The sequence below is a fragment of the Sturnira hondurensis genome, unplaced genomic scaffold (genome assembly GCF_014824575.4).
Source record: "Sturnira hondurensis isolate 20B ecotype Veracruz unplaced genomic scaffold, ASM1482457v3 Scaffold0007865, whole genome shotgun sequence".
Lineage (NCBI taxonomy): Eukaryota > Metazoa > Chordata > Mammalia > Chiroptera > Phyllostomidae > Sturnira > Sturnira hondurensis.
The window spans coordinates 13,770,665-13,793,747 of record NW_028080496.1 but is presented as its reverse complement, the minus strand read 5'-3'; the positions used below and the strand labels follow the sequence as shown (position 1 = coordinate 13,793,747).

The 23,083-nt window shown below is 49.8% G+C and overlaps 1 protein-coding gene across 3 annotated transcripts in view; it reads left to right on the top strand.

Annotated features, from left to right (window-relative positions):
• Positions 1 to 23,083, top strand: part of GABRB3 (gamma-aminobutyric acid type A receptor subunit beta3) — a 240,130-nt gene that overhangs the window by 128,847 nt on the left and 88,200 nt on the right. The gene's annotated exons all lie outside the window — the stretch shown is intronic.

The window sequence follows — 23,083 nt, the reverse complement described above, 5'->3', positions numbered from 1 at the left end:
GAGACTTCACTGGGCAAGGCCGCTGGTCACCGAGCACATCTTGCCGCACAGAGTCCTCCCCAAGATTTCCATTCGCAGGAGAAATCCGGTGTTTGTTTGTTTTTTCTTTTTGAAGCCTGTGTAAGGAATGATTATTTTTAAGAATTTCAAGGGGAATTACATTATTTTAATAATAATAAATGCTCACATTTTTATTTTTTTAATTTAAAAAAATTTTTATTCATTTACCTTTAGAGGGGAAGGGAAGGAGAGAGGAAGAGAAACATCAATGCATGGTTGCTTCTTGTGCATCCCCTGCTGGGAACTCGCCCCTGCCGGGAACTGACCTGCAACCCAGGAATGTGCCCTGACTGGGAATCGAACCATGATTGTCTGGTTCACAGGCCCATGCTCAATCCACTGAGCTATACCAGCCAGGGCTAAAATTTTTAAACATTTTATTTATTTATCTTTAGAGGGGAAGGGAAGGAGAGAGGGAGAGAAACATCAATGTGTGGTTGCCTCTTGTGAGCTCCCTGCTGGGAACTGACCTGCAACCCAGGCGTGTTCCCTGACTGGGAATTGAACCATGATCCTCGGGTTCACAGGCCAGCACTCAATCCACTGAGCCACACCAGCCAGGGCTACATTTTTAGAACAAACCATTATTTTTCTCACTTAAGGAGGATAAAGTATTTTTGCAGGAGCCCTTTCCCCAAACTGGTCTTAAAGACAAATTGACATTTCAGAATATTTCCCATGCAGAGCCTTACACAGAGTCTGGCACCAATAATGCCTCTTTTTGATGACAAACTTTTGGTACATAATCAGAAACTTATGATTCTGTAGCATAACACTGTCACACTCAGGCACACCATGGGACCTTTGAGGTGGAGTGTTCAAATGAAAACTGTAAATTATTACACCCCTGCTATTGCCCTAGTAAAGAAAGAAAGAGAAGTCCCCATGTGGATTCAGGTAATTGCTGATCCAGGGCCACGGTGGGAGTGGGCACACGTGCTCCTGTTCAAGTTCATTGTGACTCAGTACAAGGGGCCATCCCAGGCACGGCAGACATGAATGTTAGACTGGACAGACGTAACGAAGCACCGATGACTATATCCACCTACTTTATCAGCATGGAAATGATTTGGGAAGCAGTTTGGGGAGTGAGGGAAGGAGAGATGCCCGTAGTTCAGGCTCCTGAAAGTTTTGTATGGAAAGAGACCTATAAAATTTCCACCTTGGGGAGAAAGAATATTAACTTAAACACCACTGTGTTTCATTTTGTGGGTCCTTGTGTAGAATTTACTTCTTACTTTCTTACGTAAACATACCATAAAAGCAAGGACTACTGAGAGTTTTTTTTAATTCTTACCCGAGAATATATGTTTATTAATTAGAGAGAGAGAGACAGAGAGAAACATCAATCGTTTGCCTCCCACACACACCCCAACCAGAGATCAAACCTACAGCCCTTTGGTGCCTGGGACAATGCTCCAACCAATGGAATCACCTGACTGGGGCAACTATGAGAGTTTTCATCAGGGCCACTCACAGACAAACTGCCTTTCAGTACCTGAAGGTGGGACCCTCAGGTTTGCTGTTTCTGTGCCAAACTCAGCTGCTGTTCGGTTTCGGGCAGAATGTTCAGGAGGCTTCACGGATTCACACTAAGCTGTGACCCCCCGCAATTCTATTCACACTGTCATTGTTTTGAACAACAAGGTACCCATTCGATCCATGAAGAATAATGAAGAAGATTTTATTTTACCATTGCTGTTCTTCCTCTAGTTCTTTCACCCTTTCTTTATGTAGATCTGAGTTTCTGATGTATAGAGACTTCAGAAATTCTTTCACTTTTGAAGAGTATTTTCACTGGACAGAGAATTCTAGGTTAGTGGTTTTCTTCTTTCAACAACTGACATCTTTCGCTGTGCTCTGGTCCTGTTTTCATGGTATCTGAAGAGAAATCTGATATAATTCTTATCTCTGTTTCTCTGTTGCTAAGGTGTTTTCTCCTCTGACTTAAAAAAAATCTTCTCTCTTTGGTTTTCTGCAGTTTGAATGTGATATGTGTAAGTGTAATTTTTATTTTTACTTTTTGCTATTTATTCTGCTTGGTGTTAAGTCTGATATATTTCTTATCCATGTTTCTCTTTCACTCAGGTGTTTTTTCTTCTGGCTTAAAAAAAATCTCTTTGTCTTTGGCTTTCTGCTGTTTGAATGTGACATGTCTAAGTATGTTTTTTATTTTTATTTTTTGGTATTTATTCTGCTTCGTGGTGTCCTCTGAGCTTCTCGTATCTGTGGCTTTGATGTGTCAGAAATTTTGGAAAAATCTCAGCCATTATGATTATTAATATTTCTTATATTTTTCTTTCTTCTGGTATTCCCCCGTGGTATACTTATAATTATCTCACAGTCCTCGAATGTTCTGTTCTGGGTTTTTTCACCTTTTTTTCTCTTGGTTTTTTGAGGGGTGTTTCTATTAACGTTTCAGGAAGGTCACTGTTTCCCGGGTTTTCTCCAGTTCACTGTTGAGCCATCAAAGCCTTCATCCTCTCTGCTTCTGTGTGCTGTTTCTAGAATTTCCTTTTTAATCTTAGGGTTTCCATGTGTCTGCCTACATTCACCATCCGTTCTTTTCTTTTGTCCACTTTTCCCATTAGAGCCCTTAGCGTGTGTATCATAGTTATTTTAATTTTCTGTTTAATAACTCCAAACCTGCTGCCATAGCTGAGCCTAGTTCTGGTGCTTGCTCTGTCTCTTCCTACGGCATATCTCTTAATTTTTTTCTTTTTTTAAAGATTTTATTTATTTATCTTTAGAGGGAAATAGAAGGAGAGAGAGAGAGAAATATCAATGTATGGCTGCCTCTTGTGTGTCCCCTGCTGGGAACTGGCCTGCAACCCAGGCATGTGCCCTGACTGGGAATCGAACCACGATCCTCTGGTTCGCAGGGCCGTGCTCAATCCACTGAGCTACACCATCCAGGGCGTAACTTTTTCTTGATAGCCAAGCATGAGGTATTAGGTAAAGAACTAGGGTAAATTGGCCCGTACTGTGAGGTTTTATTTATATCTGCTTAGGAGCTGAGCTGTGTCTAGTGTTTGATGCAGCTGCCACTTCCTGAGGCTAAAATGTGATGCAGTGTCCCTGTTTGGGTTGCTCTATTGCCTTTGAGTTTCCCTAGAGACTCCTTCTTAAACAGAGTCTGAACCTTTGCCTTAGTTGGAAGCCCTCGTTATTGTACCAGAGTCCTGTCGGTGTGGCGGTGAGACGTCGGGGAGAAGCAGCATCCCAGAGTTCTACGGTTAAGCGTCAGTTTGGTAGTGAGCCTGTGCCCCTGGCTGTGCCCCTCACAAGTGCTTCTCTGCTGCTTTTCCCCCTTTACATGAGGTGGGAAAGCTGGAGTTGGTATTCCCCTTCCCTCGCGTTCTTTAGATGCTGGTTTTCCTTAAGGACAAGCCTTGGTTAAGGGGAAGAGGGCCCTCTGCGCGTGGTTCAGAATGGCCCTTTCCTCTCCTCCTGCCGGAAGCACAAGGGGATTTTTCTGGTCTCTACCCTTATAACCCAGCGAAGGTAACAGCTCACCATGATGCAGGAGCGCTCCTGCAAATCAGCCCCCAGCAAGCTTTAATTCTCAGGGTAGCCCATGCCCTAGCTCCACTAATGACTTTACCACCCAGTGCCTGCCCACCAGGCACTTTCTACTCCTGGTGAGCAGTGATTCCTCTGTCTGTCTGTCTGTCTCTCCAGTTGTCGAGGCAGAAGTTTGCCCTGTGACCTCAAATCCCTGACAGGTACAAGAAGAACATTTGAACTTAAGTGTGATGATCAGCTTTTGTCTCGTTGTGAGAATGGGACTGATGACTTTCAAGCTCTTTAACATCAGAGTGGAAACCACAGATCCCTGCAGGGTTTAGGGTGTCCCCTTCAGGGGGGCAAAGCACAGACCCCAGGGCGTGGCTCCAGTGGACCCCCCTGCCCACGCGGACAAGGCCCCAGAATTACCTGTGTACTCAGTGTGATCCAAATAGGGGCAAGTGCACTTCCGTCTCCTCTCACGTGTTTCCTGCTCCGATTCTGATTCCTGGAGAACCTATGGACACGCTGCCTGGACCACGGGACCAGCTCAGGGTTCTGGGCCTGGCCCTGCCGCCATCAGCTGGGTGAACTGAGCCCACTGAGTGATCCATCCGAGCCTGAGGTTTCTTCCCCTCAGAGCACAGTTACTGAGACCCGGCCTCTCCTGATTTTTCTGAGGATCAAATATAACACTGTGCTGATGCTCTGTGAAGTGGGACTCGTGGACCGTGGGTCTCTCTGGGCTGGCTTGTCGGGGCCAGGTTGGCCAACCAGTATAGCTTCGGCTCCTCCGTGTTTGAAACGCATGTGAGTTTGGGGCCGCGGGAGGCCTTCGTGTGTGGCCCTGCTCTTCCTGGTCTCCCATCTGCAGAGTCTGTTCTCCTTCAGTTTCTCATGTGACCTAATCGTTCCTATAAAACGTAGTATCTAAAATCCTTCGCTCCATTGGGAAAATTTTAACCAATAAAAAAGAAGGAAGCTTGACTCAAAATTGGAATCATTAGAAATGATCTTTTTAAAACATTTTATTTATTTATTTTTAGACAGAGGAGAAGGGTGGGAGAAAGAGAGGGAAAGAAACATCAATTAGTTGCCTCTCACATACCCCCAACTAGGGACCTGGCCCACAACCCAGGCATGTGCCCTGACCGGGAATCAAACCATCGACCCTTTGGTTCACAGACCTGCGCTCAATCAGCCAAACCGCACCAGCCAGGGCTACTCCCTCTCACATGCCATTGTCCTGGCTTCTTTCTTCCTTCTCCCCTGTCTGCTTTCATGTGCTCTTTCCTCCCCTACTCAGAAGATATATAACTAAATCATGCTTTGCCCTGTGTTTCCATAAAAACTCACGTATAAGACACAGGAGAACATAGGGGGAAGTGAATGAAAGAGGCACACAAAGGCTGTGTGAGAACATAGAAAAGTGGGCAAAGCAGGAAGAGCAACGTGAGCCTTAGAGTCTTAGCATCTGCTGAGAAGATGTTGTTTACCTAACAAGTGACAGAAAGAAATTGTAGAGAAAGGAGGACGGGGGAATAGAGTGGAAGGAAAGGGCAAGATGCTCGGAGAAAAGGAAGGAGGAGCCAAAGGAGGTGGCAGGGAGATGCTGTAGTTTAAGACCGTCTTCAGAAACGAAGCGACTGGCCAGAACTCTTTGCACTGTTGGCGTGATCGCGTGTATGGCGCTAAGAGTTTTGTATAGTCCCTCACATCAGAGATCCAAGCGCTTCCCCCTACCCCCTGCCTTGGGCTTGTCTCCCAGGCAGGTTTGCCACCTGTCTGACCCTGTGTCCCCATGTTTGTGCTGACACCAGCAAGCTAGCGCCAGACCAGAGGCTGATTTGTACTTGGCTCAAGACCTCACTGTTTCTTAAGAAACCGTCTCTTTCTTATTTGCCTGGAATGAGAACAGTTTGCTTTACTTCCAATGGATCCTCCCGAGGACTTTGCGAACGCTTCTGTGCAAGCATTTCACTCGACTCCCTCGTTTTCCACCAGAATGTCGTGAGAACAAAAGAGTGGAAATCTCTGTGCATTTTTTTTAGAGAAAGAGGATGCTAGGAGTGTAATTCTTGTTTTAGAAGTTGCTTAAGAAAATGAAGCTTAAATAAGCCTGAAACTAAAGAAGCAACTCACGTTTGATTACAGGTTTGTGCGTTAGAGCTTCCTCAAGAGGTTAGCCAGAGGCGAAGGTGCTGGGACTTCGCTGGTGATATCCAGACACTTTAACTTATCTGACCACGTAAACTTTTTAAGAATTCTCTGAGCGTTAAAGTGTTCAGCATCCGCAGCTCCTTTTACCTGTCCTCACAATTTCTCGGCTGCTTGATGTGACTCCTGCCTGACTCATGGAACAAATGCAGTGCTCGTGGCTCACTGCAGATTTTCTTTAAACTACACTTTTAAAGATTTTATTTATTTGTTTTCAGAGAGAGGAGAAGGGAGGGAGAGAGAGAGGGAGCAAAATATCAGTGTGTGGTTGCCTCTCCCGCAACCCCTGCTGGGGACTTGGCCTGAAACCCAGGCATGTGCCCTGACTGGGAATTGAACCAGTGACCCTTTGGTCTTGCAGGCCAGTGGCACTCAGTCCACTGAGCCATGCCAGCCAGGGCTCTCTGCACATTTTAACGATATGGAGAATAACATGGGAGATCAATCACAGACACTCCAAATGACACCAGTGTCCTACTTTGTGGCCCTCATGATCTACTGATTCCTTTAAAAGAGCTGTCCCCTTCCCTGATCACCTCATGCCACTCCCCAAATAAACACAAAATGAAAACAAATGGCCACAAAGAACCAGGGTTGTCATGGAGTCCTGGAGGCCCAGTCCATGTTAGGATGTCTGTTTAGGAGCTCACAGCAGACAGCTGTGCCGATGGGTGTTCAGAGTGGGCGGGGCTGCATTGCATTCCTGGGGCTACTGATTGGGTGAGCATGGAGCCCGTTTCTGGCTGTCATTCATTCCACCCCGCCCAGTTCCCTCTGCGACTGACGTTTGCCCTGTGCCCAGCACGAGAATTTGTATCCACAACACAGGCATGTGTCCTGACAGGGAATCAAACCCTCGACCTGTCGCTGTGTGGGAAGATGCCCAACCCCCTGAGCCACACCGATCGGGGCTTGGATATGTTACTCTTTGCCTTTAAACTATGTCTTGTGTCTGTTGGAGTTAACGATAATTAATTTTGAGTTTTTCACTCAAATTACCAGTCTTGTGGTCATTCTGTAATGGAGAAAATTTCACTTCCGGTTTTCATGTCTTTTATTTTTTGACTGAGGCAGATACGTCATCTTGTCCGTTCATCTCCTCAGCAGCAGATTGCGCGGGACACAGGGCATTCCGTGACGATGGGAAGATTCAGTGGCTTGTCACCTGCTCAGAATGAAAACATGTCTTTATCCCATGTCTGATTTGCTTTGGAGCAGAGCTCCGTCCTAAATCCACATTCTCTAAGGATGTGAAAAGATCAATGACCATGGGAATACTCATTAAAACTCTCAGTTAGCAGGTGTAATTAAACAGGACCCGGTGTGCTACAGGGCGGCTGAAGCTCATCTGGGTGAAAAACGCCAGACTTGCCACATTTTGCTCTTGTCTGTGGGTGTCTCTCAAATAGATAAAAAACAAAACATTAGGACATGATGGTTGTAGACATTTTATGATATATAACTTTTGATTATTCTCAAAAATATTTGGGTAGGGGGAAAAGAGGGACGGTGGGGGAGGAAGGAAGGAAGGGAGGGAGGGAGCGGATTCCAAGGTGTGTCCAGTCTCTCCCACTTGGGACACGACACTTAAACTTTGTTTTTTCCTTTTCGACCCCAACAGAGTAGCTTCTACTAGCAGTTAGCTATTTGGATAAATGGGTTGATTTAATAAAGCGCTTTGCCATTTCAAAGTCTTCCCTGAATTCTACATCCCACGTACATCTGTAATCTCATTCTTCCAAAGGGCGGCGCCAACCCTTTTCTTGTGAAATACCCTCCAAATAAAGGATGGAAGTTAGTCAGAAAGAGAAAGCGAGGCCCGTGAGTGTGCCATGTGGACACATCTTTGAAGCAAGTGGTGAGCCAGTGGGCGCGGGGCATAAAGGAGAAAGATGAATTTGACCACACGGTGACAGCGGGGGAATGAGCGACACCCCGGGGGACCTGCTGCAGGGCCGCCAGCGGGCACACTCCCACCCCGGGCCTGGGTGCAGCTGCGCAGAGCCTGAGCCCCGCCTGGTCCTCCGGTTTGTGCCCCCCTCCCTGAGGTGGTCGGTTTCGCCTCCGCACTTCTGCAGGTGCCGCTACTGCGCTGATGAAAGATCGTCCACTTCCCGGACACTTGTCACACTCTAGGTAAAGCTGGCGTCAAACCGGTTCTTTGCAGCGGAGATGTAGCGTGTGGTTGTGATTCCCAGGACAGCCGGCCACCGGCGGTCCAGCCGCAGCCCTGCGCTGCCAGCGGGGTGCGCGCATCCCACCGCTTCTCCTCGGGCTTCGCCAGCGCAGTGGGGCCAGGTGCTCTCTCAGCTCCGTGAGGGTCCCGGCATCCCTGGGACACTTCCGTGAGCTACTCAGCTATTACCAAATCAACTGGGAAAGCCAACATGTGACCATCTAAAGGTTTGGGGCTGTCATCGGTACTTTTCTGTTTTTCTAAATCCTTACCAGAGGACAGGCTTATTGATTCTAGAGAGAGCAGAAGGGAGGGAGAGACCTAGCTAGTGTAGCTCAGTGGATTGAGCGCGGGCCTGCAAACCACACGATGAGGTTCGATTCCCAGTCAGGGCACATGCCTGGGTTGCACGCCAGTTCCTAGAAGGGGATGCAGTTCCCAGCAGGGGGCGCACCGGAGGCAACCATACATTGATGTTTCTCTCCTCTCCTTCCCTTCTCCTCTGAAGATAATTAAATTTTAAAAAAAGGGAAGGAGAGAGAGAGAGAGAGGGAAGGACAGGTGGATGGGAGAGAGGAACATTGATTGGTTGCCTCTCCCACGCGCCCCCACTGGGGACCCACAACCTAGGCACTCGCCCTGACCAGGAATCGAACCNGAGGACAGGCTTACTGATTCTAGAGAGAGCAGAAGGGAGGGAGAGACCTAGCTAGTGTAGCTCAGTGGATTGAGCGCGGGCCTGCAAACCACACGATGAGGTTTGATTCCCAGTCAGGGCACATGCCTGGGTTGCACGCCAGTTCCTAGAAGGGGATGCAGTTCCCAGCAGGGGGCGCACCGGAGGCAACCATACATTGATGTTTCTCTCCTCTCCTTCCCTTCTCCTCTGAAGATAATTAAATTTTAAAAAAAGGGAAGGAGAGAGAGAGAGAGAGGGAAGGACAGGTGGATGGGAGAGAGGAACATTGATTGGTTGCCTCTCCCACGCGCCCCCACTGGGGACCCACAACCTAGGCACTCGCCCTGACCAGGAATCGAACCTGGGACCTTTCAGTTTAGGGAATGATGCTCCCACCGAGCCACACCGGCCAGGGCCTGTCGTGTCTTTTTGACATCTAACTGAAGCTCTATGTTCTTTAGAGTCTTGGGCATAGTTATGGATTTCCATTCTTTACTTATCAACACAGCACTTCTGCCGGAACATTCTCAAAAACCGGATGAGGGTGAAGTGTCCCCCAAACTGCAATGACATCCCACCTTTGCTTGACATTGAAAATCTTCCTCTATATTCTTGTTCTTTGTAAAAATAGCCAATGATCTCTCTTTTCTGTGACAGTCACTCATGTTTTAGGGAGACGAGAAACGCCACACACACTCAGAAACGGCGGATGCCATCCGATAGCTCAGCCAGCCATCACGCATCCATGCGAACCTCCCAGCAATGACCTTGAAAACGTAGAAATCTGTTCCTGCCATCGCTAGCTTCCTTTAATAACTTATTTGGGATTAGTTAGGATAAGTTACTGCATAGAATCATTGTAACTATTCTCAGACCGGTTTTATTTTCTCCATCCCAGATTACCTCTTGAGATAGAATTCACCTGTTCATTACCTAATACTGCCTATCATTTTTTTATAGATTCTATCTTGGAAATTCCTACACAGGGTCACACCTAGTTACGTGCTTTCAGAAATGTAGAAAACAAATGCAAATTCACTTTCCCCTTACAAATTATGCTTTTACGGACAGGGATCGTAACTGTCTGTCTCCCACCAGTCTAGTCAGGAGCCGCCCATTCACCCAGTCCTTCATCACCGACATTACCTCACAGAGAACTAGTTCACTTCTCAGCATCTCAAGTCTCTGTGATGTTAAGCATCTCCGTCTGGCTCCCCTGGAAGCAGACGCTGAGATGAGGAAGGCAGTGAATGTGGTTGTGTTTCAGAGGGGCCTTGAACGCTGGCAGAGACGCGGGGCAGCCATACAGGTCAGGGAAGCAGCGGAGGAGCCTGGCTATCAATCCACTTCCCACTGACACGGGTGGGAGCTTCATTCCCCGGGGAATGGTGGGAGAAGGTACCGAACACACCCATCAGCATCAGCTCACCCTGGAGAAGTGGGGGAGGCACCGTGTGCAGGGGAGGCACCGGTAGGTCTCTGTGCCCAGGTACTTACAAGGAATAAAAGCATCATTGTGTGGGAAACACTTGAATAAGGCCAGCGTGGGAAAGCCCCCCAAATCTGCTAGCTGTTGTGGTTATTCACTATGCCATGATAGGGTAGCTATTTCTAAAGGAAGTCCTTATGTGTGGAGTGCCAACTCCAGGCTAGCCCTCCATCCGATCCTAGAATGACACTGTGGGTCACACCTGGTGCTGGGTCTCACTGAGCCTACAGGTTGGTGGGGCGACAAGCATGTGAAGACGCCAGGGGCAGAGAGCTCGGACACAAGCAGGAAAGACGATGACATTCTGCTGGAGTGAGGGGTGAGGACCTCTTAGACCCGACGTGCAGACGAAGGCTCACTGCATGCCTGCCAGTGCTGAGGGAGGGCCCCTGGGCTGAGAAACTGTGGGATAAATAAAGGCGCATGGGAAAGGCACACACGTTGGCTTGTTGGGAACCGCTCTGCCTGGTTGCAGGAGTTGTAACCGCCCCCCATAGCTAAGGCTGAGTGAGTGACCTCCGGAATGCGAGCCACTGAGGAGACAAAGCTTGTCCCCAGCCCCCAATGCTTGGTCAGTTAGTCTTTGACAGGTACAACCCCTCAGAGGAGGGGCAACCTAAGCCAGACACGATCACTTGGGAGGCCCTCATGAAAGGACTCAGGGGGTGCTGCAGCACAAAGAGGGAGTGATGGACCCTCGCCCCCCAGCTATTGTGACATAGCCCGAGTCCCCATTTCTGGCTGGGAGAAGCACATCCTAGCTCTAATCCACTTAAGCCTAAAAACCTATGATGGAGAAGGCGGTGTAGCCCTTTGCTGGCTAAAGCGGGATCCAGGGTGATCAGGCCTAAGAAAGAATATGTAAAATCCTGTGAAACCTGCTTTGTTTAGAATGCTCCCATTTAAATGGTAAGGATCCAAGCAAGAAGTTTGTTCCTCAAAGTTTTATGGCTCTTTAGCTATCTGACCCTGACTGAGAATAAGCACTTATAGTTCTTTGAATATCTATTGTTTGATCCTTACCTGTATTCTTGTGCAAACAAACCCAATAAAAGCCCCTTGAGCAGGGGGCTCTTGACCCTTCCCCTTTGAGAAATTGGCCACCTCTCCTCCCCAAGCAGATCATGTCTTGGTAGTTTCACTCTCATCCATGGTGGACAGGAGGACTTTGCAGGTAAAGTTGCCCCCAGATTGGCTGAAATGCCAACTAAGCTTGGTCACAGAGCTGTGGATGGGAAGGCTGGAGGAAAGAGTGGGAGAAAGGGGAGTGCGACCTGTTTTGCCACCTGGGGCCCTGTGCCCCGAAGGGCTCTGCACTCAGCTTAATGTTCTTTTTCTGCCATCTTGACATTTTAAAAATCATTTTTAACCAGCTATCTCCCATTTTAATTCTCACTCAGCCCCATGAGTTGTGCAGCTGGCCCTGCAAAAGAGCGTCAAGTTGGGGACAGATTATAAAAGGTCTTAGGAACCCTTCTGTGATGGCCACTTTGGTGTCGCCTTGGTTGGGTCATGAGATGCCTGGATATCTGGTCCAACAGGAGTCTGGGTGTGTCTGTGACAGTGGTTTGGGCTGAGATTAGCATTGAATCTGGCCCCGGCACGGTGGCTCAGGTGGTTGGGTCATAGTCCCATACATGGAAAGGTCGCAGGTTCGATCCTCAGTGAAGGCACACACCCAGGTTGTGGGTTCGATCCCCGGTAGGCGACCCATCGATGATTCTCTCTCACATCAGTGTTTCTCTCTCTCTCTCTCTTTCTCTCCCAAAGCAATGAAAAAGTGTCCTTGGGTGAGGCTTTAAAAAAATGAAAGAGAGAAAACATTGAATCTGAGCAAAGTAGATTGCCACTTTCTTAAGTGGGTGGCAGCAGCCATTTAATTATCTGTAGACATAAATAGAGAAAAGGCCAGTCCTTTGTGGGTAAGATGGAATTCCTTCTGCGTGAGTCCTGGCTCTTGGGTGTTCATCCCGCTGGCCTTTGAGCTGGTTTGCCAACTTCACAACTGCATGAGCCAATGTTCTATAATGAATATACCTACCTGTACCGCTCCCTCTCCCTGTATCTCCATCGTTGCCCTACCCCTAACTCTCTCTCTCTCTGCCTCTCTCCCTTTCTCTGTCTCTCTCTCACTGGTGGGTTCTGGAAAGAAACAGACTAATTCTCCTGCAAAGGTGTTTGTGGTTTTTTTCTAGGAAATATGGGACTATTTAAGTTTTTTTAATACAGGAAAATGTCATGTGCCCTAGATGACAGTCCAAAACACAGGGAGGATGGCTTAACCCATCGGTAGCTGGCATGCACTGCGTCTGTGGGCTGATGCAATTGCCCAGAAGAGAGCGGATGCGGGCGGCATTGGAGCCAAACCGCAGTAAAGGAACAGAAGGCAGCACCTCAGCCATTGGATGCAGAGGCTTAAGAAAATTAGGTTGGCTACGAAACAGAGCCCTTGAAGGCAGTTCTGCAAAGTTAATACGGCATCTCAAAGTCCTCGTGCTTTTGCCTTCCCACACTCAAGAAGTAATTGTTTTTGTCTTCCTCACCTGCACCACCTCCAGCAGCGTTTCCGGGCTCCTACCCCCTGTCGGGGCTCCACGTGGTCTCTTACCTGCCGTTTTTGCATCCTGGTGGATGGATTGAGTCTTGCGTGTCTGTTCCTGATGGCGGAAGACATTAGGATCATCAGAAGGCACCCAGAGGCTGTTTCCACCTCCCTTTCCTCAGTTGTAAAATGGGAGTGTGGGGCTGTTCATTCAGTAAATAACCACATTAATTTAAGCATGTATACCCCGAAGTATTGTTTACTGCATCGTTCTCCCTAAATCTCACTCTCAAAGTTCTGCTGTGGTTGTGCCCACTCACTTGGCGTTCGACGCCCCACGGTAACTCAGGAGCATCTGAAAAACCTGGAGATGGGTTTTTTTAAAAAGATTTTATTTATTTATTTTTATAGAGAGGGGGAGGGAGAAAGAGAGGAAGAGAAATATCAATGTGTGTCTGCCTCTCGAGTGCCCCCTACTGGGGACCTGGCCCGAAACCCAGGCATGTGCCCTGACTGGGAATCAAACCAGCAACCCTTTGGTTCGAAGCCCAAGGACAATCCACTGAGCTACACCAGCCAGATGGAGACAGGATTGCACCCTCCTTTTTCTAGGTCGGTTATGGAAATGTCAACAGTAGCTTCCATTCTCTCTAGACAATTCTGCCCGTGTGCATCTCCATTCAGAGGCAGGCAGCCCTTCTTCTCTCGACCCTTCTCTACTTTTCCATCAGCCAGTTGTGTACCGTTTCCCAGCAGCTCCCACGTGCCTCCTCGGGGACATCTGGTGGAGAAAGCTGAAAGATCTGCACCCAAGTCTGAACATCTGACATGCGCAGTGGGCCTCCTCCTCTGTTCTCACTCAGGAGGTGAGGGTGGAGCCATGTCTTCTAGCGTTGATTGCCACATTGATTGGTTGGCTCTGGTTTGCTCTCCTGTGATAACCATTTTGCCCCAGAGAAGTCAGCAGAGAGTCGTCTGTCTCCTCCCATTTTCACTCCGCAAACATTGTGGTGACCGTACGTCAGGAAATGGGCTCGAGCCTTTTCCCACCCCACCGAGCAGTGAGCTCTTTCGTACCAGGAAACCTGATGACAGGGGCGCTCCGAAAGTCCAGAGGACAACTCAGTCTTTTCTTCTTTTCTCTTATTGATCCCAGAGAGAGGGGATGGGAGTGAGAAAGATGGGGAGAGAAACATCAAGGACCAAACCCACAACCCAGGCATGTGCCCGGACAGGGACCCAAATCTGCGACCTTTTGGTTCGCAAGACAACGCCCAGCCCGCAGAGCCACACCAGCCAGGGCTTAATCCTGAATGCAAATGGACACTTAGCTATCTAGAGCAGCGATTTTCAGCCTTTTTCATCTCATGGCAAAAGTGCTACACCAAAAATATCATTTTTGCCTACCTGACCAAAAAAAAAATATATATATATAGGTAGAATTTTGATTCATTCACCCTGGGTGGCAGTTGTGGTATTGGCCGTTGTTATTTTTTTTAGTTGACCATCTAAGGGAAAAGAGGTCAGTGCCCCTGACCAAATCATCAGGTTTTGCGAGTTTTAAAAATTCTTGCACCAGTTGAAAATCGCTGATCTACAAAACATTCTAGCTCACACATGCCATTTGTATTTTTCTTCCATTCCAGTCGACATTCAGCATTATTTTGTATTAGTCTGGGTTATACAAAGCACAGTGGCCAGACAGCCCCACACGTCCGAGGGCACCGCGATGGGTCCTTGGAACCCGCCTCCTGCGAACAGGCAGCGCTGGTGGTCCGTGGCCACAGGGACTCGCGGTATTTCTCTGAGAAGCCACACTGTGCTGGGAAGCCGCTGGAAGCTCCCGCAGAAGTCTGGGCCCTCGGCACCTGCCCTGAATTTGTCCCCACTGCCTCAAGGGGAGAGGGGACCCTCCTCATAGGCTGACCAAGCCGTTCAGGTCACGGTGGCCTGGTTGGTGTTACAGCCATGATGTGAGCCGCTCACCAGGGCTGCAGGCTGGTCTGCCATGTCCCCGAGAACAGGGGCTCCCCCAGGGAGGCTGCCAGTCATGTCCACAGGGCGGTGAGGGGCCTGAACTGAAGGGGCTGACGCCTCGCAGACACATGCCTCAGCGCTTGTCTTCCCAGCTCTCACCTCACAGCGTGGCTCCTCCGGGCCTCAGGCTTGCGTTCCCAGTTTGGCACAAATCTATCATTGTGTCACACACATTGAAGAACAGGAGGGTGACCTGCCCTGAGGTGCCTGCCATTAAGTACAAAGCTGGGACCCGGAACTCGGGGCCACTTGTGGTTTCAGGCATCCAGGAATGGAGGAACGAGTTTCCTGGAATTGAGGGTGGTGCTGTTTCATTTAGGGGGGTCTTGGGAGGCATCTGGGAAGTAGCGCGCAGCCCTGGGTCACATGCTAGGTTAGGTCATGTGATTTTCTCATGGGCCTGGCCCATGTTTAATCCGGCTCCATTATAAGACTCGATCTGGCCCTGGCTGGTGCTCAGTTGGTAGGAGTGTCGTCCCATACACCAAGATGTTGTGGGTTCGACTCCTGGTCAGGGCACATACCTAGGTTGCAGGTTCAATCCCCAGTCCAGGCATGTAGGAGAGGCCACCGATTGCTGTTTCTCCTTCCCTGTCTCTCTAAAATCAATAAACACATCCTCGGGTAAGGATTTTTTTTTAAAGTGAAAAGGTTTGATCTGTTTTCTGCCAGCAAATAATGGGGAAGTATGGAAACCTGTCCAGGCGTTTTTCTCCCAAGTAACAGGGAAAGAGCCTGTTTTTCCGGCCGTGGCGTGGAAACACTCATCTCGGGGATTCCCACAAAAGTTATTGAGAACATTGTGGATAGAAAGTGAAAGCGGGATTCCCTTTGCTACAGAGGAATCATTACGGCCCCAGCCAATGAGCAATATAGAAGCCAGAGATGAGATGTTAGCATCATACGTTATTCAGACCTAAGGGTGAAATTGTGAGCCTAAGATTTACTGAGCCTCCTCAAGAAATGCACAGACACAAAGATTTCAGGGGATACCAGAGCCAGGGGGCATGTGGTGCCAATGTTATTTCCACAAATGCTGCGATGATTTCATAATAAACATTCTTTACTTCGCTGGAAATAGGTTTCCCAATGTGAAAGGCCCGGGGCTGCCTGCGGCTGAGTAGGACGAACGTACCTTTCCGCTTCCTCTGATGTCACCTGGACCATTACGTGTGTCCTGACATTTGAAAACGTAAATGTGGACAGTAATCCTCGCTCGGGCAGAGTCGAGAGGGAGGTGCTGACTTCGTGCGTGCTTAGCAGACTCAAAGAAACAGAAGTGATGTTTCTGGTCAGGCGTCGCAACGTGGCTCTGATAACACATGTCACCCGTACGGGAAGTTGAATACCAGCTATTATTTACACTTTTAATAGTCTATCTGGTTTTGCAGGGAAATGGGCATTTAGAAACGTATATTGATTTTTCTCCCAGAAGATGGGAATGGAGGGTATATATATCACCCCTTCACGATAGTTTATTTAGGGTATGTGAATCTTAAAAGTTTAAGTTCTGGATTCCGTGGGGAATGGACCCAGGATGCTATTAAGGGAGCGAATGTTAGAGACGTCCATGGTTGGCTGGCTGGTTTATTGCGATAGCTTCCCTTGAATCCTCCAAAGAATTCAAGGCAGTTAGAAAAATATGTTGTCAAAAGACACTTGAGTCCCTGGCCAGGTAGCGGAGGTGATAGGAGCATTGTCTCATATAGCAAAAGGTTGCAGGTTGGATCCCCAGTCAGGGTGCTTAGGGTAGGCAACCAATCAATGTTTCTCCCTCTCTTCAAAATCAATAAACATATGCTTGGGTGTGGATTTAAAAAGAGAGAGACAGACTTGAAACCAGGCCTCAAGGAAAGCAAAGGTAAGAAACGTAATAAAAAGCCACAGGGAAGGTTAATTTTAAAGAATTCACACATGTATGGCCGGTAAATTGTAAGCGGAAGATGCACTTTGATCCTGTGCTTTTCAGAGAAGGCGGGACGGGCCGTTATTGGATATAAGCGTGGTTTCCCAGGCCCCGGGCTGAGGACTCACCTCCATGGGGACAGCGTGCAGCGTCACCCACATGCCACTGCCCCTGGGCTGCCGAAGCAATGAACTGCTCGTGACGACATTGATAGCGACGATCACTGTGATGCTTTCCGGAGTGTTTGCCCGTGTCCAACTCCGGGGAAAATTTGAGTCAGTAGCTAGCAAAGCTCGGCTGCCTGGAAGTGGCTCATTCCTGGTTCTCTGAGCACTAAGGCCTTGCTTTGAAGCGCAGGGCTGTGAACGCGGTGGGGACACTTTGGAGAGCTTTGCGCCTCACACAGGCAGCATCCTCTGTGCCTGGAGCTGTGCTGGGCAGTGAGGAGGCGCCGACCGGGTGGTCAGGTGACAAGGCCACTGGTGTGCTGCAAGGCGACCCTGACGTGGTAGGGTCTGGGGCCTGCGTAGGGACAGCCCCACCAGCTGACGGTTCTTCCCAGGGGGGACTCACTTCCATCGGGGTGCTAGGAAGGCAGCGGGAATGACGAGGTGACAAAGAGCACATCATAGGGCTTTCTCCAGAGACACAGAACCAAAAGGATATGCATATCTATCGAGAGATTTATTTCAAGGAACTGGCTCATGGGATTGTGGAGGCAGCAAGCTGAAATCTTCGTGCTGCTCCCGCCCTCTGCCCTCCCCCCCATTCGCCCGCTGGGGACCCAAAGGGGAGCTGATATTCCAGCTCAAGTCCAAGTCTGGGGGTGGGATCCCTTCCCCTTTGGGGCGGGGTCATCCACTTTTTTTCTTACGACCTTCAACTGATCGGGTGAGGCCCACCCACATTCTAGAGAGCAATCTCAAACTCTATGATTGCCCTGTTCAACACGTTTTAAAAAATAATTTCACAGCAACATCAAAACAGGTGTTCAACCAAACATTTGGGCTTCATAGCCAAGCCCATTTGACGTGAAATTAAGCATTGTACCATGTTAGGAAAGGAATGGAGGGAAGAAGCTAAGAAAGGTAACCTGTACAGTAAAAAGCACCTGGCCATGGGTGAGGGCTGAGTTTTTCTGCATGGGTTTGAGGGGCGTTTTAGGGAGTGGGGAGTTTGCTCTGTGCATGAGGCTCCGGAGTGAAGAAGCAGGCCCAGCAGGGAAGGGAAGAGCTGGCTGCCCTGGACGCTGGGATGGGCTGCTTCCCTCAGCCCCAGAAGCTTCTGGAAGCAGTGACATTGGCTCTAGGCTTTTGTGGAGGGAACTCTCTGTGGCTCTGTGTGCTCCTAGATCCAGTTCTACTGTTTAATCTTAGCTTAAGAGTTCGTCATCGTCTAAAATTCATCCCTGGCTAGCATGGCTCAGTGGGCTGGGCATCGTCCTGCAAACCAAAAGGTCACAGGTTTGATTCCCACTCAGGGCACATGCCTGGGTTGTGGGCTCGGTCCCCAGCATGCTAGAGGCAGCGATGAATGTTTCTCTCCCTCGGTTTCTCCCTCCCTTCCCTTCTCTCTAGAATCAATAAAAGAAAAAGAAATTCAGTGATGTCTTTGCCAACAAACCTGAGGGAGTGCACCAAAAATGCCAGTAAAAGAAATCTGGCGATTTAAAAAGGCAAGGCGGGGTGCGATGGGGCAACAGGCCTAACCAGGGCAGAGGGAGGTTCTGATGCGCAGGTGTGAGTTTGGAGAGCAGATGAGTGAGTCTCGCTGTTTTATTTTTTTCGCTGTTTTATTCTGCAAGTTCAGAGAGGGGATTTTGGCGACGTGACATCAGCTGGTAGTTTTCCTGATTCGGCCAGAAAATAGGGTGCCAGTGGCTGGCGTGGCTACTTTGCTCAGTGAGCAAGAGGCTTAGAAGCAGTTCCCAGAAGGTAGGAGAACTTGCCTCTGTAACAGAGTTTATAGTTTTATTCTTTTGATGTACAATGTGTAAGAAAACTGGTAATTGACATGCCTTGTCCTGTAAGGTGAGATCGGTGGGTGTTTCACTGCCGAGGGTACAGAAAGTGCCACCCACCCAAGTGGGTGCTGGCAGCCTGGCGGTCTCTGGGCCTGTCCCGCCAGCCTCCCAGGGGAGCCCCTGTGCCCTGTGTCCTGGGTGGCGTCCCTCTGGAGCTCGCCGACTGCACGTTGAGGTTCTCATCTCCAGGCATCAGCACTCACGCTAAGGTTTCGTGGGTTTCCACTTAAGGACCCTCACAAACATGGGGCTCTTCTGGTTTGGGATCTGCACTTGGCCTTGATGAGGCCGAGTCTCACCTGGGACAGAGTGACACCAGTGTCCCACAATGGCCACAGTGTTTCCAGCAGCCCCAAAGCCATGCCCTGGCACTTCTTCGGGACTTGCTTGAGTGGGTGACTTGAGGGTCACTTCAGGGTGAATGTGGTTAGCTGACATTTCCCTTAGTGTCTGCCTGTCTCTGTGTTTCTCTGACTCTGTCACCGTAGCCATCTGTCCCTGTGTCTCTCATCCTCTGCCTCTCAAAAGGGTCCAGAGATGCAGGGAAGGGCACTGGGCTGGGGCCGGAACCTGCCAAGATTTCTCCACTCCACAGTCAAGTTCATTGTCAACACCCCGAGCGCTTAACGCTGAAAAAAATCACACTCCCAGGAGCCCAAAGGAGGTACCAGACTGTGAGCCGATTAATTTAAAATAAGAAATTGTCAGCAGACTCTGAACAAAAGCCCACGTGGCCAGCCCTCCCTCCCCGTGAGCAACCTTCCGAGATGGCAGGTCATAATGGGAATGCTGTTTTGGGGGGTGAAGCGAGGAACCCGAAGGAATTGCGTGGGTCTTGGGAACTGTCTTAAGAGAGAGTTGGAGGCATGGCCCCGTTCTGGGGCTAGAGGCACCACTCTGCTCTTGCTTTTATTTTGGGCTCTCTGTGGTTTTCTGCAGCGATGTCGAGATCACTAGCTAACCACATCCCTGGATTGCTCGCGGCCCAGTTTTGCAGGGAGCTGCGTCCTAGGGACCGCCTGGAAAATGAGTTGCCGCCCTAGCCGCTTGCAGGGGGCGGTGGAGCCCAGTAGGTACTTTTCCAGCTGCCCTCCTCGGCGCTGACATCTGGGTGGGGAGATTCGGAAGACACCCTTTCCCCCCTAATTTACACATGAGAACCTCGTGACAGTCCTCACACACTGACAAGACAGGAAGGCAAGCTATTCATTGTTACAGCGGTTGCTTGGGTTGCCTCCAAAGTAAATAAGTGAGGATGTAGAGCAAAGAGCTGGCTCAGGAAAAATATCGTTCGTCCTCCATGTTCATGTGCTGTCGCCACTTGGGTTCATTTTACTGTACATTGTTTTTCTTTTCTGTTTCCTCTTCTGGATCCTGAGAAGTTGGGGGTGTTTGACTTCGAGGTTGAGCCTTGGAATTAAGCGGTAACTGCGATGATTTGGGGAGCGAGCCTCTCTCCTTGAGCAGAAGCATGGTCAGGAGGAGGACAGAGCGCTTGGGTTGGTGTTTTGGGTGGTTTCTCTATTCCCCAAAACCCACTTTAGGAAAGGCTCTGCCTGTCGTTCATTAACATGTCAGCTCTGGCTGGTGTGGCTCAGTGGATTGAGCACCAGCCTGCGAAGCAAAGCATCACCGGTTCAATTCCCAGTCAGGGCACATGCCTGGGTTGTGGGCCAGGTCCCCAGGAGGGGTTGTGTGAGAGGCAACCACACATTCATGTTTCTCTTCCTCTCTTTCTCCCTCCCTTCCCCACTCTCTAAAAATAAATAAATAAAATATTTTAAAACAATTGGCATATTATATTTGCTATAATGTAGAAATCTTCGTCACTTACGTCATCTTGAAATTATTGAGACTTGGTTATTCCTGGTTGTGCCCATGTCTGAGAGTGGGGCCGGAACGTGAAATGTCATTCATGGTGTTAACAAGTTTTATTTGACGTTTGTTGAAGACAGTCAACCACGGAGAATTTGGGAGAGTATTCCTAAGACGTGGAAACCTAAGACACCAAGATAGAAGAGTTTCCATGTCCAAGTTCTTTTATTTTTATTTGAATGGTAGCTTACAGCCCGTTTCTGGTAATGAATTTGATACTTGTGAAGGAATGGCATGTGTGGGTGCACGTGTGAGCACGTGTGTGAGTGAGTGAGGGTGCCCATCCCCAGTACCCACGTCTCTCTCGTCTGTCCACGTAGTTGTTTTAGCGCCACCGGGGTCTGCTTGGGTGCAGAGTCACCTCTGCCACCTTGGGACAGGTGGCTGTGCACAGAGCCGTCAGACAGACAGACGAAGGGCGCATGGCCGCCTTACTGACACAGGCTCACCAGGCCTGGAGTCAGACATGAGAGGGGGACAGTGAAACCGGGGTGTCTGTGGGAGTGGATTTTGTGTCACTCGCTGTCCGGTACTGGTCACAAAGAGGACCAGGGACTGTGCACATGAACGAGGGGGAGCAGGTGCTGAAGCAGCTGCTGTGTCCCCCTGATGTCCTGGAAGGCGTGCTCTGTGCTCACATGGGCAGAACCACAAGGCATGACGGTACCTGTGTAGGTGCTGTGACTGATTGTCTCAGATCTTCTACAGATGCTTTCCATGCTCTCCTGGCTCACTGGGACTGGTCCTCACAGGCACACACACACAGGTACACACAGGCACACGGGTGCACACAGGCACACTCAGCCCCTCACAGGTGCACACGGGCACAAGCGGAGGGTGTTCAGAACCTTTTGGTCACTTGCTGTCTCCTGACTGCACCAGGTCGTCTTGGAAGGGGCCCAGGGTTGGAGGTGAAATGGAGAGAACGCTGCGGCTTCTTGGGAACCTGCGCCCACCCCTTGACTGCGGCCAGACGCCGCATCAAAGCCCAAGCTTTGGTTTGGTAAAAGGTGAAAGATTTATACCATCTGAAGAGTATTGGTTTGGTAAGCTGCAAAGGATCTCTAGCATTTGTTGTTGTTTTCCAAAAATTAGGGAAACAAAATTCAGTGCCATGAAAAGTCAACTTCTTATCCTCAATTGGACCCAGAGCCGTGAGCAGAGTTGAATATTTAGCGCCTCATTCCAAGACCCAGGGCCCCCTGAGAGTCCCAGAACCTCGGGGAGGCTTGCTCACTGGGTGAGGCGGGCCCCGCCTCGCTCCACAAGCAGCGCGGCAGATGCCCGGCGCCTGGACTGCACGCAGTCAGCTCTTCGTGGCTTCTGGGTTCCGTTTAGTGTTCCACACCCTTGACCTCAAGGAGAAAACAGTGCCCGGTCCAGGGGTTGGCCCCCTTCCCTTCCAGCACCGGGTGCCACGCTGGTCCCACGAGGCTCGCCCTGCTTGAAGCTGCTCATCTCCTGGTGAAATCCTCGCCCGTCATCTGGCAGCTTCTTGCTGCTTCTAACGTCACTATTTAAGGTCCTTCCTCAGGCACATTTCGTTCATGGGTGCCAAGCTGTCTCCCCAGAGCAGCCTGCCATGCTGCTCTGTCCCTCGGCGGGACCAGGGCCATTGGTTCTGTGTTCCAGCATCACAGAAGCAGAACCTCACCCTGTGCCTCTCTGCCCGCCGCCCCCCACCCGCGCTGCGCACCTCGCACTGCGTCCCGGGAGCCGCCGCACGGAGGAGTGACTGGACGGCCGTGTTAGCGCGCCTGCTGCTGGAGCCGGATTTGGGGTCTGCTGCCAGATAAGCCGTTTCGCAGATTAGCTGTTATGGATGCGTGCGTCGAAGAGAAGACATCCATAAAACTACTGTGAGGCGAGCGATAAAAATAGGAGAAATCTGCTCTGATGTGGCGTTTTCCCTGGAAGGGTCATTAGTTAGCTTGTCACTGCCTTCTGTCCCAGAGTTTGTAACACCGTGGCGCTTTTCTAGATTTGCTCCGACCTGCCAGGCTGGAGCAGGACTGTGTGAGTCCCACCCTCCTCCGCTCCTGCCCGGGGCGCCAGGGCCCTGGCGGACCCACAGTGCTTTCCCACGATGGTCACGGTCACGGGCGGGCATCCTGCGCGGGTCTCCGAGGCCGCCTTTCCTGCGTCTTGAAGGCTCTTCCTTCCCCAGGCGTATGAGGAGATGGTGCCTCTGCGCTCCATCAGGCTTGCATAGGGGTGCGAGGCCACTTTTACCTCCCAGTTTTCTGAGTCCCTTTGGGGACACAGCAGAATTTTAGGGGAGCAGGTAAGACTGTAAGAACAAGGGAGTTTCTGGAAGTCTTTTCCATCAGTGTGATATCCTCGAGGTCCCTCCCTGTTGTCACAAATGGCAGTATTTCATCTTTTCTCGTGGCTGAGCAGTGTTCTGTTGCGTATATGTACCACACCTTTTTTAAATTTATTGATTATTTAGGGCAGGAGGGAGAGACAGAGAGAGACAACAATTTGTTGTTCCACTTATTTACGGATTCATCAGTCCATTTCTAGATGTACCCCAGATCAGGGATCGAACCCACAACCTTGGTGTATTCAG